The sequence below is a fragment of the Podarcis bocagei genome (genome assembly GCF_964188305.1).
Source record: "Podarcis bocagei genome assembly, chromosome: 3".
NCBI classification, from domain to species: Eukaryota; Metazoa; Chordata; class Lepidosauria; order Squamata; family Lacertidae; genus Podarcis; species Podarcis bocagei.
The window spans coordinates 84,842,125-84,862,687 of NC_138127.1; the positions used below are offsets into that span (position 1 = coordinate 84,842,125).

The following is a 20,563-nucleotide window of genomic DNA, read 5'->3' on the forward strand; positions in this document are numbered from 1 at the left end:
AAGACAAAAGGCTCTGCTAATAGCATTATTGTTTCTGGGTTAATCAGTGGCTGGCAGTTCACCTTGTACAAAAGACGCATGAGGACATTTATTAAACGGGTGGCTGATACAGAAACCGGACGTGCCGCATCCGTTTTGGAAAACGAGATGAAAAATCAGAAATCAGAAAAGTCTTGACTTGCTTCAGCATCTTAGCAGGGAAGCAGCGAGATTGTACATAACTAGTTTGGGCTTTTTGTCTTAGGATCTAATTATTGGTCAAGTCCACAGATTTGAAGATGGCAGGATCCCCAAGGACATGCTCTATGGGGATCTGGCTTCAGGCACCAGGCCAATTGGCAGCCCAATTCTGCATTACAAAGATGTCTGCAAACATGACACGAAGGCTGGCAACACCAAGACAGCCATGTGGGAATCCCTGCAGACGACCGCAGCACCTAGAGACAATCAGTGAGGTTGTGTATCCACAGTACTGACCAGAAGAAAAATGACTGCTGGGAGAAGCACAGAAAGAAGAGACACCATGGTACCGGAAGCCTTCATCTGCCCCAGCTGCAACAGAACATGTCTCTCCCATATCATTCTCTACAGCCACAACAGGTGCTGTAACTCTCCAACAGTTTGACTTCACCCCCAATGGCATGCTCCTCCATTGTCTCCTGAGATAGATGCCAACCAAGTAATCGGAGTCATCGGAGACTCCTTGGTTCCCATTGTATGTCTGCTTGGGCTTTAGAGTGGCACCTTACTTTCGAGTAGGCATTTAAAGGATCCGTCCCCCCAAAGAATCCAGGGAATTGTTGTTTGTTAAAGGTGTTTAATTCAGAGTAGACTAATGAACATGACTAAGTTAGGTCCATTTATTTCAGTAGGTATGTTCTGAGTAAAACTTAGTTGACTATCACATATTTCATACATACGGTATATAGGCTGGTATATCAAGAGCATGATGAAGGGTTTGGGTGTGGTGCTATCTGCTTACCTCCCTCCTTCATTGCTCCCGCCCCAAGTTCCTGCTGGCCTAGATGTGTGGCCTTACTCACTGGAAGTCAAGGGTGACTTCAACCCACTTGCTGGCCTTCAGTTTCACCTACTTAGAGCTAGGGAGGATAGACTTCAAAGCCTCCTGAGAAATGCAGGATCCATTTTTAATGAGCTGTTATCAGTTTCCCTGGCACTTAATCCGGATTCATTAGATCTACTTAAGAAAATATGTGTGGACCTTAAAAAAAATATGACAGTTTTATTTAGGATGTCTAGTTTCAGCCGTTACGTGACTGGTATGCCTCTTAAATATGCAAATAAATAAACAGCTTACCAAAGGATTTCCCGATCTTCCATTCATTTGAAGCAGAACCTGTAGCCATCGAGAGGTTGCTGGACTTCAACTGCCATCTACCTCACCCTCAACCAGCATGTCCAATGGTCAGAGACAAAGTAGTCCAGCAACATATGGAGGGCCAAAATTTCCCTGATTTAGAGTCACTGTGCATTAACATGTCCTTGACGAACTCCTTGCAACCAGTATCTGAGCTCTGCATAATGATGTGTTGCTTATATTGCAGCTCTGTTCTGCCTGTATTCATAATTTTTTAAATTTCAGAATGGATCAATCCTTGGGATAATTACATCTCTACTAACTCACTGGTCCTACACCACTCCGAGGGTCATATTCCCTCTGGATCTGTATGCCACTGGGCAGGCAAGGCCAAGGCAGACGTGGTGTGTGGCCACCCCAAACACAAACCACACACCTGCACAAGCTGCAGCCTAGACCTTTGAGTTTGCATTTCCTAGTGCAGAAAGTATTGTTCTGATGTGTAGAGATCTTTCCTATTCTAATTAATTCAAGAGGGTTTTGGAAGCTTTTCTGTGTGAAAGAAACAAGCAGAAGGTTCACAATGTTTGGGTTATTCCTTCACAGAAGCTGAGTACAGCTGGCTTAAACTGGTTCTGTTATCTTTTCTGTCAAGGTCATGCTGACTATAAAAGTAAGGCCAGAAGGAGACTGGGTTTCACATTTTCTTTCTGTCTCTCTTCCTTCTGGTGTGGTGTTCTGTACATAATATGCTTAGTGCTAAGGTTTTAGACTTATTGTAAGTTATTGTAAGTTTACGTTAAATCTGCTGCAACTGGATTTCTTATGGACAGTGCCAATCCTGAATGTATTGGATTTGTGACCATTATGCTCATTTGCCTTCAGTAGCAGTAAAGCTCTGCTGGATGTGATATTAATTGCCTCTGGTCTGGTTTTTTTTGGAATCCTGCAATGTGTTTTAAGTTTTTACTCTGCTAACTATACGCTGGAATCTGCTCTGGATGAATTTTGAGTAGAATTCCATGACCTAGACCTCTTTTGGTCTCGCACCTACAGCGCAGCATGTGGGGCAGCCCCATGGAAGCTATTCCACCTCTGCTCCCTGACTTACCTCTGGGATAGGTCTCTGCTGTACTGCTGGATCTGCAGTGTTACGGGTGGCCAGCACACTCCAGGGCAAAACTTCCACATATGTCCCAGGAGCACACAGCAACTTATTTTCCCCAGGGTCTCCAGATTGCCTCTCTGTTCCTGCTTCTTCCCGGATAAACTCCACTCTAGGGGACTGCAGAATTGCACGCCGAATGACTATTGTTAGACCCAATGAACAAGGCTTACATAGAGAGGTACAGCAACATATGGCACTGCCTTGTACCCTATGGCACTGACCGGCAGCAGCTCTCCAGGGTTTCCAATGGGTGTCTCTCTCAGCCATTGCCAGTTCCTGGGGGGAACATGGGTGAGAAGAGTGACTATGAGCTCCTGCTTGGGGACATTCCATGTGGTGCAGTGGGTCAGTGCATCTGGCTGTTAACCAGAAGGTTGGTGGTTCAAGCCCACCCAGGGGCAGCTGTGGGCAAAAGATTCCTGCCTTGCAGCGGGTTGGACCAGATCACCCTTGGGGTCCCTTCCAGCTCTGCAGTTCTATGAGTCTAAGATCATCTGATTGGCCAGAGGATGCTGGACTTGGTGGATCTTTGGCCTGATCTAGCAGGGCTCTTCCTATGTACCACAGGTAGTGGAGGTTGCAGAAACAAACATCCCAGCAAATGCTCATCTCACTCTCTACACTAGCCTATTGCTGCAAAAGTTTGTTTTGTTGTGCCAGGTCTCACTGTAACCAGTGGAACAAGTTTGCCAAATTGTCGCTTGCAATAGACTGAAGCTCATCAGCTTCTGTGCACTAAAGATTTCCATGCTATTACCGGTAACTGCAGTCATCATCATTATTATTTTAAACCATTACTTCTTTTCCATTTTCCATTTTCTGCAAGCCACCTTCATCACTGTTGTTATAGTACAATGACCCTTAATGTGCCCCAAAATGCCACGATTTACTAATGTTTTTAATGGTATCCCAATGTATCATGTTTATATTTAACTGGGAATTACGTAGAAACTCCCTCTCCTCATTTCAAATATATACCACCACCATATGGCCTGTTGTGCCCCTTTTATTCCAGACCACCAGTTTTTCTGACATGAGGCCCATTGTTTGAGACTTGCCATCTGCCAAGTTGCATATGCCTGTAGATCACATGCAAATTCTTGGACTATTGTTATCTAAAATCCAGCCCCAACATAACAGCGCGCGCCCCCTCTCTGTGTGTGTGTGACTGAACAAACCTTTCCACAAGACATGTAAGGCTCATAGAGGGTAGATTAAGAAGGGGGGGGGGAACCACACACCCCTGTATTCATACATTCTTGATCATTTCACCATTCTAAAAGGCAACCCACTGGATACACTAACCAGTATTTCCTAAACATTACTGGAAGAATTTCAGCTTCATCGTTCCATGCCCATTAGCATTTAAAGTTTAATTTTCTTCATTGAGTCGACGATCTATGGGGTGGTGTCGCTGACCACTATATGACAGGGGACAAAGGTCGAGTAAGGATTATAGATCTGCGTGTGTGTTGAATGTTTCACGCTAAGGCCTTCCAATTCCTTTGATACTAGAAATGTTTGATAGTCTTGCCATGAAAATTGGCCCACCACCACTCTGAAACAAAACAACACAAGCTCCCCTATCTCAATATCAAGAGAGCACCTTTTGAGAGACTTTGAAGCAGCCTCAAAGAGCTACTACTGCTTTTGATGCACCAGCTTCATATTTAGGTCAATAACTTCAGCCAGTTATTCTGGGATTCAGTAGTAATTACTTCAGATTAAGGTAATTTATTGACCACGGTTGCTGCGACTTCAGCCACAATGTGCAGACTGAAGTGGTGCTGACCAGAACGCTGCCTCATTTCATGTAATTTACATGCTCCACCCAAATTATGTGTGTTATATAATATTTATTTGTTTGAAATATTTCTCTCCCCATGCTTTCTCAAAACTGCTATTACAGCACACAGGTGTTTACGTACAAATGCGGAACTATTTTTTTCTCCAGGCAGCAGTGCTCCTGCTCAGGTTTCCAGCCAGCCATGACCTCCCTGAGATACTCCATTCCATCCAGCCCTAGGTTTCTTTTCCAAGTGATTCAACATTCCATGGCTACTGAGCACACCCGGTTTTCACTGCACTGTTTCTGGAGCATTGTGCCTCCTTAGTAGTTACTGTGGTTTTTTAAAAATGTTTTGTACTTCTGCAGACTTCAGGGTTCCTTCCTTCTTGTTCCCCACCAGTCCTCTTTTGGCTGCCATCCTGTTGGTACTCACTGCTCATTATTTGAGTGATGAAAATATCAAACCTCCTCCAACATTTTTCTGATGATAATAGGGGCATTCTGGTTCTCAAACTTAATCTGTTCTGGAGGTCCGTTCCAAAACCAAAGCATTCCAAAACCAAGGCGCGCTTTCCCATAGAAAGTAATGCAAAATGGATTAATCCATTCCAGACTTTTAAAAACAACCCCTAAAACAGCCATTTAACATGAATTTTACTATCTAATGAGACCATTGATCCATGAAACGAAAGCAATAATCAATGTACTGTACTATAAAACAAATAAGACAGTATTGTAGATGATAAAAATTAAAATTAATTCCCCCCCCCTTGCCTGCACTGATGATAGCCATTGTTTGGATGGGGGGCTTTTATCCATTTCCGCAGTCACACAATCAACCAGTCAGTAGCTGAAGTGGGTTCCACACAGTCACAAAAACAAATTAACCGAAAAAGCCTCAAAAACAAACACGCAAAATAAATAGCAAAAACAAAAGCACCAAACTCAATCCATTCCGGAAGTCTGTCCGACTTACGAAATGTTTGAAAACCAAGGCACAGCTTCTGATTGATGCAGGCACCCTGGAAACAATAGCCAACATCGGACGTTTGGCTTCTGAAAAACGTTCGAAAACAAGAACGCTTACCGTACTTCCGGGTTTTCGGCATTTGGGAACCAAGACGTTTTAGTACCAAGGCGTTTGAGAACCAAGATACCACTATATACCCCACCCATCTGATTGAGCTGCCCCAGCCACATTGGGCAGCTTCCAACATATATAAAAACATAATAAAATATACACAAGGCTGCCTTCAGATGGATCGGGGTCAGCTAACTTTATACCTTGCAACTTTTCTCTAATGAAAATAGAGGCATCCTAAGGAAAAGGGGGACATTCTGGGATCTAATCTGAAACCGAGATGGCTTCTGTAAACCCGGGACCGTCCCTGGAAAACAAGGACACTTGGAGGCTCTGAAATATTCCATCCCCTGACCTTTATGTGTTAACTGAATGCTTGAATAAAGTCCTCACACTTGTGTGTGGTGTATGTTTGTGTGTGAGCTCTGCTCCACGTGTACAAATGCATATCTGTAGCCCACAAGGGGCCGAAGCCCCCATCTCTGCATGTTCCCCAAACATCCTTTGAATGGCAGGCTTCACATAAAAGAGAATTAGAGAATGGATGCATAATATCTGAGAGGAAGAACAGATGCCAGCTGTGGAATGAGTCTATAATCTGTTCTATTTTTAAAAAGGGAGACACACTAGAATGCAGCAGCGAAAATGCCACCTTGTTGCTTTTGCTAATAAACAAGATGTTGTTTTGAGGCGGTTCCAGGTTAGGGATAACATGCCCTCAGAGGACGCACACAGCACTCTCCACATCCATCTCCAGCTGTCCAGACACATCCAGCTGTCTTTTTAGTTTTGCCCAAAGTTGTTGAGCTTTTCTTGGCAAAATTTAAAGAATAAGAATACGTTTTCCAGCTATTTTTAAGAAAATTAACCAAAATCTACATGGGTTGCCATACATCTGGATTTTACTGGACATTTCAGCAATTTCCCCTGACACTGCTTCTGACTGCCATATTCTGTCTATGTCCAGGCAGGAGGTAGGCAGCAAGAATAAACAGGAGGGGAGCCAAGGCCAAACCGTTGGACAAAACTTTCAATTTTGGTTTCTTTCTATTTCTCATCCCCGCCCCCAACTTTCATTCTCCTTATTAAAGCCCTATACGGACTAGGACCCTCGTACCTACGGGACCGCCTCTCCTGGTATGTCCCACAGAGGAACTTGCGGTCTTCAAACAAAAACATCTTGAAGGTCCCAGGCCACAGAGAAGTTAGGCTGGCCTCAGCTAGAGCCAGGGCTTTTTCGGCTGTGGCTCCAATCTGGTGGAACATTCTGTCACAAGAGACCAGGGCCCTGCGGGACTTGACATCTTTCCGCAGGGCCTGCAAGACGGAGCTGTTCTGCCAGGCCTTTGGTCGGGGTTCAGTCTGACTCCCTCTCCCCTTTCATAAGAACTTGCATGAAAGTGGCCTCCCAATTTTTCTCACAGGCCCATATAAGTTCAGCAGAAACAGTTGGGCCTGGTGAGCATTTAAGGTCCCCAACCCTAATCTGCGGGTTGCCATCTGATTGGATTTTATTCCGATCCTGATCTGATTTGAGGATGTATTTTAATTGATTGTCTGATTTTATGTTAATGTGTAATACATTTGATGTTAGCCGCTCTGAACCCGGCTTCGGCTGGGGAGAGCGGGATATAAATAAAATTTATTATTATTATTATTATTATTACTACTATTATTATTATTATTAAATAAATTGTTATTTATTTATTTTAACTCCACAGGAAAAATTACCGGCATTCTAGCACACATTTCTCATAAAATGCCAATGTTTCTGCAAGCAGCCTCTCTAATACCATGCCTTCTTGTAAGCTATTTATTCTTATGCACACTTTCTCCTAATATACACATTTTTGCACACATTATATCACACAAAATTTGGAGAGTTTATATTGCTAAAGGGAGCGATGTCAGGTCCTATATTCCATATCCCCCCCCCCCAGTAACAGTTCAGGTTTGATTGATAATCTTATTATTTTTTCCACCCAGAAACAATCTCTCTCCATTCTGCTGTTTATGCCATTAATTGTAAGAGCAAATGAAGTTCAATGAAGATCGTGCAAATTCAGAAATGATTCCGGGCGTTTGCCTGAAGTTACATGTCACAATGACAGGATGAGAAAAATCTCATGGACTGAAATCTCACTTTCTACACAACTAGTAAGGACGAAGGATCACTTTGTCTCTGGTCACCTTTGCAGAAGTTCAGTGAGAGGCGCCTTGGGAATGAGAGACAGTGATATGTAATTAGAAATACTGGGGTCAGCCACACATCGAGGTGGCCCAGTACTGTTCAGAGTATCTACTGTACTTCCTGACTGGGAGCTGAAAGACTACACTACACCAACGTCAGTGGTGAGTTACTGTGGCTGCAAGCAGCTGTCAACATATGCCCAATTGCTAGATTGGGATGATACTTCACTTTAGAGGCCTGTTATTAAGAGGTGTGCTAATGACATTGAAAAGGATTAACAGTGCAAACTGTGCTACTACCCACAGTGACGTTAGAGACAGAGGTGGCTGAACTCACATTGCAGGCGTGGTTAAGGAGGACTCAGTTTTTTTGAAGATCTATTCAAAGAACAAGCAAACTGCCTGCTCATAATTAAACATCAGGGAGAGGGCAATGCTAAAACTTTCTTCTTTATGCATACCACCTCTGTGTCTCTGCTAAATCTCTCTCTCTCTCTCTCTCTCTCTCTCTCTCTCTCTCTCTCTCTCTGAATCACTCCTCTGAATGACTATATGTGGAAATGACAGTTTGGGACACAGTTGCTTATTAACACTGGGATTTCTGCACATATGACTATCTCTTCTTATAGTACCTCTAAGTCAGTGGTAGAGCAACCAACTGTCCCAGCAACAATGGAGCAGAATGCCTTAAGTCAGTTGGCTTCCACCTTTCTAGACCCAGAAACCACCCTGAAGCCCAAACATGCATTTAGAGACCCATCTCTTAGTCCTTGCCTTGTGCTACTATGGTTGCAGGTAGTATTTACAGTGGTACCTCAGGTTAAGAACTTAATTCGTTCTGGAGGTCCGTTCTTAATCTGAAACTGTTCTTAACCTGAGGTACCACTTCAGCTAGTGGGGCCTTCCACTGCTGCCATGCGATTTCTGTTCTCATCCTGAAGCAAAGTTCTTAACCCGAGGTACTATTTCTGGTTTAGCAGAGTCTGTAACCTGAAGCGTCTGTAACCTGAGGTACCACTGTACTTATTTAAGAAGTTTATGAACCACCTTTTGTCACAGATCTCCAATTGATTGTCAACAACGTAAGATCCATAATTACATACCAAACAAATCAAGCAGGAGAGTATTAAACGTGACCGGATAAAATCAACATTTCAGAAATGCTTGCTGAAATAAAGATGTTTTCACAGTGCACCAAGATTCATGAAATAAAGATGTTTTCACAGTGCACCAAGATTTCACAGTGCACCATGAAATAGTAGGAGGATTTTGACCCAAGGAAAAGAATATAGGGTTATGAAGACATGTGCTGGAGTAGTACTTAAAGCTGCCCATGGTTACTCAGATAAATAGTAAAGACCTGACCAAAAACAATATTAAGCAGCCAGTGTTGTGTAGGATCTGGGAGATCGGGGTTCAAATTCTCACTTGGGCATGAAGTTCACTGGGTGACCTTGTGCCAGTCACTGTCTCTCAACCTAACCTACCCCACAGGATATTTGTGAGGCTAAAGCAAGGAGGAGCAGATAGTTCAGTTGGTAGAGCATGAGACTCTTAATCTCAGGGTTGTGGGTTCGAGCCCCGCATTGGGTGAACTATTCAAGCATTGAAGGGGTTGGACTAGATGACCATTGTGGTCCCTTCCAGCTCTACAATTCTATGATTCTTTCTTGAGATCCTTGGAGGAAAGGTGGGATATAAATGCAGTCGATAAATATATGCTAAACTTTAGTGTGTAAAAAGTGTATTCTTTCCTTGAGTATTTGCTATGTATTTGAGCAGCAGTACTTAAAATCTCAGGTTTAATTATTAGCTGCCCTGATGTCACTAAGGGTTCAACACGCTGTTCATGGACTCTTCGAGATAGTGCTGGCCTGGCACACCCAACAACCTGCATAGAAAGATATCCGCTACAATGGAAAAACTTCATCGAAGGACATGTCTAAAGGAGATAAACAGCTGGGGGAAAGGGCACTGCACTCCTGTTTTCTTTTCCCACTTTAGCAACTGCGTTGTTTATCCGTTGTTGTTATTATCCTTTATGCTGGAAGTAGCTTTCCTTCAGCATGCTAGCCAAGATTTGATAGGGGGTCTATAACGTGTCCCATATATTGGCTTGAAATCCAATGGGATATGTGAATGCAAGACAACACAGACTAAGCACTTTCGGCAGGCAAGGCCAAAATTGAGATGTCAGTATTATTATGGTAGGTGTGTGAGTTTCATGAAATCAGCGGGTCAGAAGGTCTGGTATGTATGTGTTGCCTTATTAGACAGAAAGAACCCAACCTAAGTATATAACCCTTAATAATAGATGCAGTGTTGTGTTACTTAAGCACAGGGAAGGTCAAGGAACCTTAATGAGTTGTCATCTCAGTCCTATTAAAATGTACTCTCAATAGCAGTGACTTGCTCTGTTTAATTGAACAAAAGAAGAGCTGTGCTGGATCAGGCCTAAAAGGCTAATCTAATTCAGCACCCTCCTCTCACAGTGGCCAGTCAGATACCCATGGGAAGCCTAAAAGTAGGTCTTGAGCCATTGCTGAATTGGACCGCAAGGAACTGGAGAAGTAGTTTATTAGGGAATTACTACCTGGATTGTCCTAAGCAGGTATGAGAGCTTAGTTCCCTACAGTGATTTGTAGGGAACATTACAGGCCAGGAGGAAAGAGTCAAAGGCAGGGGAAGCGTCAGAGCTGGAGGGTGGAGCACAGGATGGATGGGAAGAAGACGAGGAAGAGGCAGGTCAGTGGTGCCACTCCTGGCATCTCCCAGAACCAGGAGGGGACCAAAAAGGGATGAGCAGAGGATGCTTCCACACAGGCATAGCCTGCTGGGCAAAGGGACATAAACTGGTGGAGGAGGAGTGGTCCCCTGTTGCAGCATAGCACACAGAGCTGTAGAAGCTGCTGCATTATCTTTGACAATAAAGAGTTCACTATCTGCCCTGTGCATTCCTTTGGCTCTGAAGCGCACTTGACACCCTTGCACATCCTGCCAGCCTAAGCATCCCTGGCATGCTGATGCCAAGGGCCAACTAGCCAGTCTACTATCCTCCTCATTGTTTACACAAACTACGAGACTGTAGATCACCATCAACTACTTGTTAATTTAAACAGACTCTCCTTCCTTGGATGTTTTGAAGCAGAGGTTGGATGGCCACCTGTCATGGATGCTTTAGCTGAGATTCCTGCATTGCAAGGGGTTGGACTAGATGACTCTTGGGGTCCCTTCCAACTCTACAGCTTTATGAGTCTATGAGTGGGTAAGAGGCTGATACACCAGTGGGGAAGAGAGGGCCTTTTCATTGTTGGGTCCCTGACTGTGGAAGGATCTATTCAGAGAGACTTACCTGGTATCTACAGTGGTTGTCATTTCAGCACCAGATGAAGATCTTTTGATTTGCTCAGGCCTTTTCACCATCCCTCTGAGCTTTATGCCATTTTCGCTCCCTGTGACTTGTGGTTTGCATGCTGCATTATCCTTGCTGTTAATAATATTAGGTAAAGGTAAAGGGACCCCTGACCATTAGATCCAGTCGTGGCCGACTCTCGGGTTGCGGCACTCATCTCACACTATAGGCCGAGGGAGCCGGCGTACAGCTTCCGGGTCATGTGGCCAGCATGACTAAGCCGCTTCTGGCGAACCAGAACAGCACACGGAAACACCGTTTACTGTCCCACCAGAGTGGTACCTATTTATCTACTTGCACTTTGACGTGCTTTCGAACTGCTAGGTTGGCAGGAGCAGGGACTGAGCAACGGAAGCTCACCCCGTTGCGGGGATTCAAACCGCTGACCTTCTGATCAGCAAGTCCTAGGCTCTGTGGTTTAACCCACAGCGCCTCCCGCGTCCCACATTAATAATGTTAGCGAGTCATAAAAGGGACGAGCATAAATCAGGGCAGGCAGGGATATACCCAAGCAAAGTTAACTGTCTGGCCATTGAATACAAAGCGTCAGGGTGAGAACAGGGTGACAAGGAAGTCAATGGGAAGCTGAAACAGGAGCAAAGTCCACATTCCAGGGCCTGTTTCAGCAGAAAGATCAATAGCTATGGCATTGCTCGGACACTTCCAGCTTCTTGCTGTGTCCTTAAAAGTGCTCAAATACATCCAACCATGAGAGAGAGCCACAGGGTGTAGTTTGGGGGCTAGGAGAGATTCCCTAGGTATAGCATCCTAAGGGCTGGGAGTAGCCAGAAGCATAGTTGGCATGAGACTGATGCCTGCCGCATAATCCTTGCTTAAACATGAATCCTAAGCATTTATTTATTTATTTATAAATAAAGTATTTAGGTTGGCAGAAGCTGGCACAGAGCAATGGGAGCTCATCCTGTCATGCAGATTTGAACCACTGACCTTCCGATCGGCAAGCCCAAGAGGCTCAGTGGTTTAGACCACAGCGCCACACATGCACATATACATCCCTTTCCCAAGGGAACTGAGTAAAAGTCAGATATGGTAGAATGAATCCGAGTCTTGAAAATCACAAAGAGCTGATAGAAAAGAAATGTGGGTGGCAGACATGTGATTATTCCACCTTTCTCTCTAAACTGTACAAGAGAGTGAAAAAGATAACAGCTGACTGGAGCTGATGGGAACTGTAGTCCAACAATATTTGGAAGACACCAGGTTAGAGAAGGCTGCTCTACAGCTTTCTGAGTTCATAAGGTTCCCCATGAAAAACTTGAGGTAAGCCAATTCATCCCATCCCTACAGCTTCAGTTGTGATCCAAAAACTGAGCTATGTTTCTGGGAGAGTGCCTTTTAATATTTCAAAACTATCCATAATTATAGTTGGTTTCCCCAAGGGACTCTTACAACTGGTTGAAAACATAAGATAATAAATCTTTTCATGCTCACAAACATTCTCCCGATGTTCTATTATTTTAATTGCCATTTTATAACTGGAGGCTACAATTAACATGGATTTCATAGTCAGAGAAGAAACAGAACCATCTTAATAATATGCAGTAACGTCTCCTTGCAATTCAGCTAATGGTAATTGTCATTTATAGTAGAAGAAGTTTGTTGAGATGAAGGCAGATATATTTAAAACTGTGCAAGCTGGCTCCTAATGGCATGTGAAGCTTCAAGAGAAGTTATAATATGGTTACGCCTACCTGAAACTGCCATTGCAACAGATGCATTAATATGTGGGGGGGAAATACTTCTGATGCCTTGCTGCTTGAAAATCGGGAGGTGGGGATGGAATGTTGGGATCCTAACCCCACTTACCTGGGAGTAAGTCACCTTTAATTCAATAGGACTTACCATTGAGAAGACATTGGTTGTTATCAGCTAGCCTGGTTTCTAATGCTAATTATTATTAACAAGTGGGATCTGCAACAAAAAAGTTGCTGTGTGTCAGGGAACCAGCCAGCAATAAATCACACAGAGTAAGTGAAGTTAACTATTTATTAGAAGAAACACGGCTGCTCAGTAATGCCAGGCCTAACGAGCACAGCAACTATTCCTGGGACTCAGGTATATGGCTGCAAATAAAATGTTCCAAGTGTGTTGTAAAGTGCAGTAAACAAATTTGACACTACATGGTGACAGTGAGCTATGGCAAATTCAATGTATTTTTCAAAGCTTTTTTTTATATGTGTGTAGATTCCACCCTGGTAGATATAGCCCCTATGAGGCTGTTGTGGGGACTAAAAGACTCTGCCTTCCCATAGTTGCCTATACCTCCTCCTCTCTCAGGTCCTTCCCAAGCAATCTGAGACTCTGCTGGTGCACATTTCTCTATTTCTTCCTCTTCATACCTCTTCTGATTCTGGGAGACCAGGGAGGTGGGGCGTTCATCAGAGTAGGAGTGGGAGACACCTTGCGTTCTTCACCAGCCTGACTCATCTCTTGTTAGGCTGCTGCCAGCGACTCCCAGCTGGTTGCCCAGGAACGTACAAAGAAGAGAAGAAGAAGAGTTTGGATTTGATACCCCGCCTTTCACTCCCTTTAAGGAGTCTCAAAGCGGCTAACATTCTCCTTTCTCTTCCTCCCCCACAACAAACACTCTGTGAGGTGAGTGGGGCTGAGAGACTTCAAAGAAGTGTGACTAGCCCAAGGTCACCCAGCAGCTGCATGTGGAGGAGCGGAGACGCGAACCCGGTTCCCCAGATTACATGACTACCACTCTTAACCACTACACCACACTGGCTCTCAAAGACAAGGAAATGTTTCTTAACGTCTGCCTTTTTATTCAATATTCAGTGCAAGTAGATAAATAGGTACTGCTCTGGTGGGAAGGTAAACAGCGTTTCCGTGCGCTGCTCTAGTTCGCCAGAAGCGGCTTAGTCATGCTGGCCACATGACCCGAAAGCTGTACGCCAGCTCCTTCGGCCAGTAAAGCGAGATGGGCGCCGCAACCCCAGAGTCGTCCGCAACTGGACGTAATGGTCAGGGGTCCCTTTACCTTACTACTATGAATGATTAATTTGCTATTATATTATTGCCCTCCTATCCCACCTTGCCTCCAGGAACCTCAAGGCAACATATCTTTATCCTAACAAAAACCCTATGAGGTAGGCTAGGCCCAGATAAATAGTGAGCTTCACAGCCAAGTGGAAATTGGATCTGGGTGCTACTAATCCTACAGCCTCAGGAACAAACCAGCAGTGAAGCTAGATGTGTCTTTGCATTTAATGTCCAGGGTTGGTTTAAAAAAAAAAAAAGAAGAAGGAAGGAAGGAAGGAAGGAAGGGAAGAAGGAAAGAGCATTAGCTGGGGTGGTTGGTTTTTTTAAATTAACCCTTTCCTTCTCTTCCTTTGGACTTGATGAAAATCCTGGCATTTGTATTAGGAGGAAATCTCTCATTACCACTAATGATGACAAGACAATAATGTTGTGTCCTGATACATGCTTCAGCCTGACACCATTTTGAAAGAGATGGATTGCTGTTCATATTCTTCCTTCCTAGATTTTACAAAAAAAAAAAATTACACCTATATCAGAGTATACCTGAAGCTTTCCCTACTGATATTATAGACTTCTGCCCTTCAAAACATCATCAGACCAATATACAGTTTAATTTGCAAAGTGTTTAAATTACCAACTTTGTTATGGTTAATGGCCAAAACAAACAGAAATGGAAACAGATAATTAAATATCTGATCACCAAAGTACTTGTGTCCCCATTGCTGACTGAGACTGTCTGCAAACCACCTCCCAGAAATATATTCTTAGCAAGAAAAATAGCTCAAATGTACAGTTTACTAACTTACCCCTCACAGGGAAATTCCTGCAATTACAGGAGAGGAAAATATTTACTGTTCTTTTTTCCTTTCTCTTTTGCTTCCACAAATTTATTGTATTTAGAATTTTTCCTTCTGCTGAATCATTATCACTTGCTTTCCACAGAACAGATGATTATGTGGAAAGAGCAAAGATAAATACACCTTTTGGATGATTGCCAAAGCCGTTTCTTTTTCCTTCCACAAATATATTTTTATTTTATATGTTGAAGCTGCTATGTTGGTCTGCATAAAACAAAGAAGGTCCCCTAGAGTATCAGAACAAGGTCAAAGGAACCTCCCAAAGTGGAAATGGTATAAAAGATTATTTATGAACAGAAAAACAAGACTACCTGTACATGTAAGATGGCTAGAGAGAGATGGCTATATCTATATTTACAAAGATACATATGCATTAGAAATAGGCACAGCTTTGTGACAATGAATACTATGGAGCCATTCTTCCCTCCAGTATCAGGAATCCCAGGTTTTAAAGTTTTTCTTTTTAAAAAAACCAATTATTTTTTAAACCAAGACCAACACTTTCCCCTCTCCTTTCTTCAAAACAGTTTTAAATCTGATATTTGTCCTTGCCATGTACTGTTTTGCACCAACTTGCAGATGCCAGAATGCAACACCTACAGGCCATCTGCCATTCTTAAGAACAAAGTAAAGGGGGGGGGGAGTTTCTAATTGGATCTGTAATTTCTTTTGAACTTCCCAAAGCTTTCCTGTCTCAGTGGGTTCCTATTAGTTGCAATCATATATTTTTTTAAAAATGAAAATCTGCAGTTGGCCCCATTTAGTTCAACGGAGCTTACTCCCAGAAAGTTGGGGATAAAGATTGGATCCTGATTATACCAAACCATTCAGGACATTATGGCATGAAACAAGGATTGTAAATTGAAGATGTGCACTACAGCTATGAGTGATTCCATTTGTTACTGGAGTGAAGTCTAAAAGGATTTCAGGAGTGTGTGTGTGTGTGTGTGTGTGTGTGTGTGTGTGTGTGTGTGTGCATAAATGGCAGGCCATTTCCCTACCTCCATATGCTAGGGATTGAACCTCAGACCGTCTGCATTTAAAAGATGTGCGCTAGCACTAAGCAATGGACCCTGTATGCCTTTGTGATTTGTTTTCTGTCAGGGCTGAAGGCCTCTACTGGACAGGAATGCTTGTTGAATGGTGCCCAAGGGGGAAAAAAATCTTCTATACCAGACGGTACTGGCAGACCACTTAATACTTTTTTCCCCTGCTGTGCTAGATCCTGCATGCTTTTTAATTGCATTTTTACAGACATGCCACAGATCAACTGAATGAAGCTCAATGACCTTTGGTGGTCTACAGACCAATTTGGGAACCCCTGCTTTAAATAAAAGTAACTAACTAAATATAACTTGTTTACTATGAGGTTTTTTTGCCCTTTTAGAAAAAAGAATCAGACTAAGGAACAGCAAAATATCTCATGTGGTGCTCACTTTTATGGATGGTGAGGGGCAAACAAGCCTTGCTGAGGTCTGCAGAGAAAGCAGAAAAACTTTCTGTATTAAATCCCCAGTGAAATACTTCAGTAAGGAGCAGTAATCATGAGTCAGCCCTCCTTCATTCTTCCTCTTCCTTTACTGGCCTCCTAGAGTAATTCAACTACACAGCACTCTGTTCCTCTTCTTAATAAATGTTCTCCCCACCACCACCTTCACAATCCCCAGCAGTGAAAGGCTTTGTAAGGAGCCAGATGTTTTGACTAATTTGCCATTCATTTCCATAATTGGGTAATACACTGGCTTATTAACTCATACTGAAGACGTAGTGGGTGGATACTGCTGAAGAAATATGACACTGCAGTCGGCAACTCACCGATTATGTGTTGTACCTTGTTGTACTCGATACAGGTGGAGTTCAAGGGAGAAGCTTTACAGCAGTATGATCCTTTTTTTGTCTTGATGCATTGATACTGTAATTCTGTAATGCTCACCCGGAGGAAGCCCCACTGAGAGCAGTGGATGTGTATAATTTAACATCTGGGTAGACATGTACTGCTAAATGGATAAATCCATATACTGTTAATGGATAGCTGTAGCTTCCACATGCTATTAAACTGGAGAAGACTGCGTCCCTTAAGATAGAAATAAACATTGTAATGATGTTCCTCATAATATGGAACTGGCCATCTCTATAACCTAGATCACACCTTTACAAGTTAACCAGAAGCCTTTGGACTAAAAAGTCCTATTGCTTTGACATTGTGTATGTTGACATTGTGACCAAACATTATTTATGGTTACTGGAAGGTAGTTCTACTTCGTTGTTGTATCTGACTGAATCATACTTAGATTGGGCATATTGAAATCAATGGACACAACAGACTTAATCCCATTGATTTCAGTGGTTCTACTCTAAGTAGGGATGGAGGAAAGATCTGATTCATTATGCATTTAAAGCCAAATCTATCAAATTCACACTTTTCAAAACAGTACGCAAACCAAAACACAGCCATCCTTTGAAATTCATAATTATCTGTAATTATTTGTAATTATCCAAAGTATTACAGCCTTAAAAGAAATCAATTTCATTGAAAATCCACAATTTACCAAATGACAGAGAATTACCGGTAAATTCACATCTGATGATATGGTGGAACTTAATTCCTTGGCAGAGGAGCAGGATACACATGTTTAACTGCAGAATAACAGCATCAGCAATTGCACATGATGCACATGTAAGAATGTGATATATTTTTATATGAACCTAAGGTTGTTGTTTTTTTAAAAAAGATTGTTCAGGTACACTTGGCTGGAGGGTTGGATTAACAAGTGCATACATCTATCAAGTGCTTACTCAGTAGCAAAACTAATATCATAAAATTTGTCACTTTGTATTTGTGAAGAGGCTTTCAGCAGCATGTTTGAACCTGAAATTCCCACAGCCAAACAAAAACTTTGCAACAGTCACATCATGCTGGCTCCAAGTGTAAAATCTTGACATTTTGATTCAATAGGCAACACAATCAAACCAGCAGAAGATAGAATTAGCTAGTGTGTCCTTTAATCTAAAGTAACCACAAGCAATTGTGTTGCTACATAGATAGCACCCTCAGTAGCAAGAAATATCACAGAGCAGTTGGCTAAGAATCTGTGCACAAAGGGAAGCCCTGCTGCAGAAGTCTCCAAACAATTTATCCTCTCATTAAGATACATTGGACTACTCAAGAGTAAACTGCTCTAATAGTTCTAGCCATTGCAATATCTCTTCTCAACTGCTGCTTTTTGGAATAGTAATGGCAAAAGTTGGTTTGAGGGACCTTCCATTCCATTATCAAAATAATGGTTGGAATAACTGAATCAGCAGGTTCTACTGCCAGATGACTTTGGAATTAACTGCCACAATTCAAGTGTGGACTATTCACTGAGGAGATTTAATCTACTGAGACTGTCTGAGAAGAATGGCATTTGGGAAACAGGCAACTTTTAATATCCTTAAAATGAAATGATGCAAGACGTTGAAGCACTGGCAGTGTAAACAGGCAGTTAATTTTGGAATTTGATTATTGGCTATGCTGAAATATATTCTCAAGACATCCCTCTTGTGGAGGAACAACAGATCACTAAACAATTGCCGGTTGTCAATCCTTCATAAACCCCCAAATTCATGAAAGTTACCTCTAAAGTTATGAAAGAAAGGTAGTAGTAATAAAATGAAAATTATAAAGTATTGGTGATTCTTGAAAACATGCTGCAGCAATGCCAACAGCAGTGAGGTAATATAGCATAAAGCTATATTAGGTGTTATGTCAGCTGTGATACTTGGCTTTCGTTAAAACAACAAGTATGACCAAATAAGATTTCACCCATCCCATGTGCCTTCCAGAGGAGATATCCAAAATGGAAAAGAAATGCTTTTTCTGGGCATCACAAGCCCCCAGGCAGAATCACACATCCCAAGGGCCAAATTCCAATAACAGCCTTATGCTGGGGATGGTTTGATTTCTGTTGAGACTTATGGTTAAGATAAAAATGGTCGGCTGGCTGGTTGATTAAATTCTGGTAGAACAATTATTGTATAACCTAGGTTGTTCAGAGCAGGGTGGCAATTTGAATGGTGACTGAATCAATCAGTTTAATACCTAAACTATAAGTGGTGGCTGTGAAATCTGCGAGTCCTACCAGATTCATGGACACTTTACAGATAGCTCCGTGTGGAATATAGGATTTCCAGACCTTCACAAACATGTTTCAGAGGAAGATTTTACGGCTGTCACAATATCCGGCACAAGATGGGGTGCCTCATCAGGGCCTGTTAGACTGAGATGGGAGGGCTGGTGTATTTGTTTTAGCGTCTGTATTGTCAAAGCCTGGATGTCATGAACCACTTGTGCATCATAAGGCAAGCTGGCCAGAGATGGATGGGCATTGACTGTGCATACAACGCAAGCCGATATTAATACATTTCGACTCAAGTAGGTGTGGTAGGTGGTGTCCATACGGCTAGGAGAACATGCATTGCTTTGCCAGGAGAGGTGACAACATGGAAATGTGTGGGCATTTGGGATTCTTAGTAGCTTTGGCATTGTTTGTTATTTGGAGGATTCACCTTATCAACCAAGAGAAGAAAAGCAGGACCCTCAATGCTTTGGGCAGGCTGCTATCTAGGGAGGCCTGAGCACAGGAGAACACAAGCCAAGATCTTTTGTAAGGTCCCAAAGTGGTAAATATGACTAGGAATGGTTTGCCCATCCACCCTGCCATATCCCTTATGGCGAGTCTTGCTCACTTATTTGGATGTTGTGGAGAGGCTGTGAGCGGGTTAAATAACACGAGTGTTTTGTGGCCACCCCAAAGGGCGAGCAAGATCTATTTTTACATAAGGAGCCACAATACTCTTTGGGTGATCTTGGGCCAGTCGTGTTTTTCCCCCGGCACGACCTACATTGCAAGTGGATGATGAGGCAAGAGATATGTAGGCGCCCCCGAGGCAGGGGAGCCTAGAAATGGATGGAAATATGTTGTTGTTGCTATTGTTATTGCTTTTGACGCACACGGGAACATCGCTACACGGGAAGCGTTGCCCTTGGGTGTTGCGAAGGGGAAGAGTGGGGTGTATCGCGTGCGCACTGACAGGTTCACACATGCCCCAGCGCCCTCCTCACACTCGCGCCGTGTCCGGGCGCGGCTGCCAAGAGCGGGAGAGTCAACCTGTCAGTATCGCCGAGGCGGAAAGGGGAAGCTCGGGCCGGGTGTAAAAGAGCCGCTGTGAGGTAAATGCCGCGTTCCACTGGTGGGCCGTGTGGAAAACCGGGGCGATGCGCGCGGGTGGGGGGGAGGGAGGGGCGGGGCGAAGGAGGAAGAAGGCTCTTCTGTTCCTTCAGCGCAACCACGTTTTGCACCAGTCCCGAAAAAATGACTCTTTCGGAGGCGGAGGCAGAACGGAGCGAGGAGCGGAAAGCCAAGGCTGATAGGCTGCCGCACACCGCGGCTGACCGCGTCCCCCCAATCGAAACCAGCGCCGCGCCCCCCGAGGCCGCGCCCCCGCCTCCCCAGACGAAGCCGGAGGTTCGGCGAGCGAATCGCGAAGCCGCGTGTAGGCGTGGCGGTTGGGACTGGTCGCGAGGCCATCTGGGTGCCAATCAGCTCGCGGGGAGGCGTGACCGGTCCCCGCCCGGTTGCCGGGGCCACCGCCAATGAGCGAGCCGGCGGTGGGCGGGCCCTGGCGGCGGGCGGCGCGGTTGCCGGGAGCCGTCGCCAATGAGGAGGCCCCGAGTGGGCGGGCCCGCGCGGCGGGCGG

General features: G+C 43.8%; 1 long non-coding RNA gene across 1 annotated transcript; it reads right to left on the bottom strand.

The window, feature by feature from the left end:
- Positions 1–14,229: 14,229 nt before the first annotated feature.
- Positions 14,230–20,250, bottom strand: LOC308583500. Its single transcript, XR_014006260.1, has 2 exons — positions 19,373–20,250; positions 14,230–14,465 (listed from the first exon to the last, which is right to left on the bottom strand). It is a non-coding gene; the product is annotated as an uncharacterized lncRNA (long non-coding RNA).
- Positions 20,251–20,563: the final 313 nt, after the last annotated feature.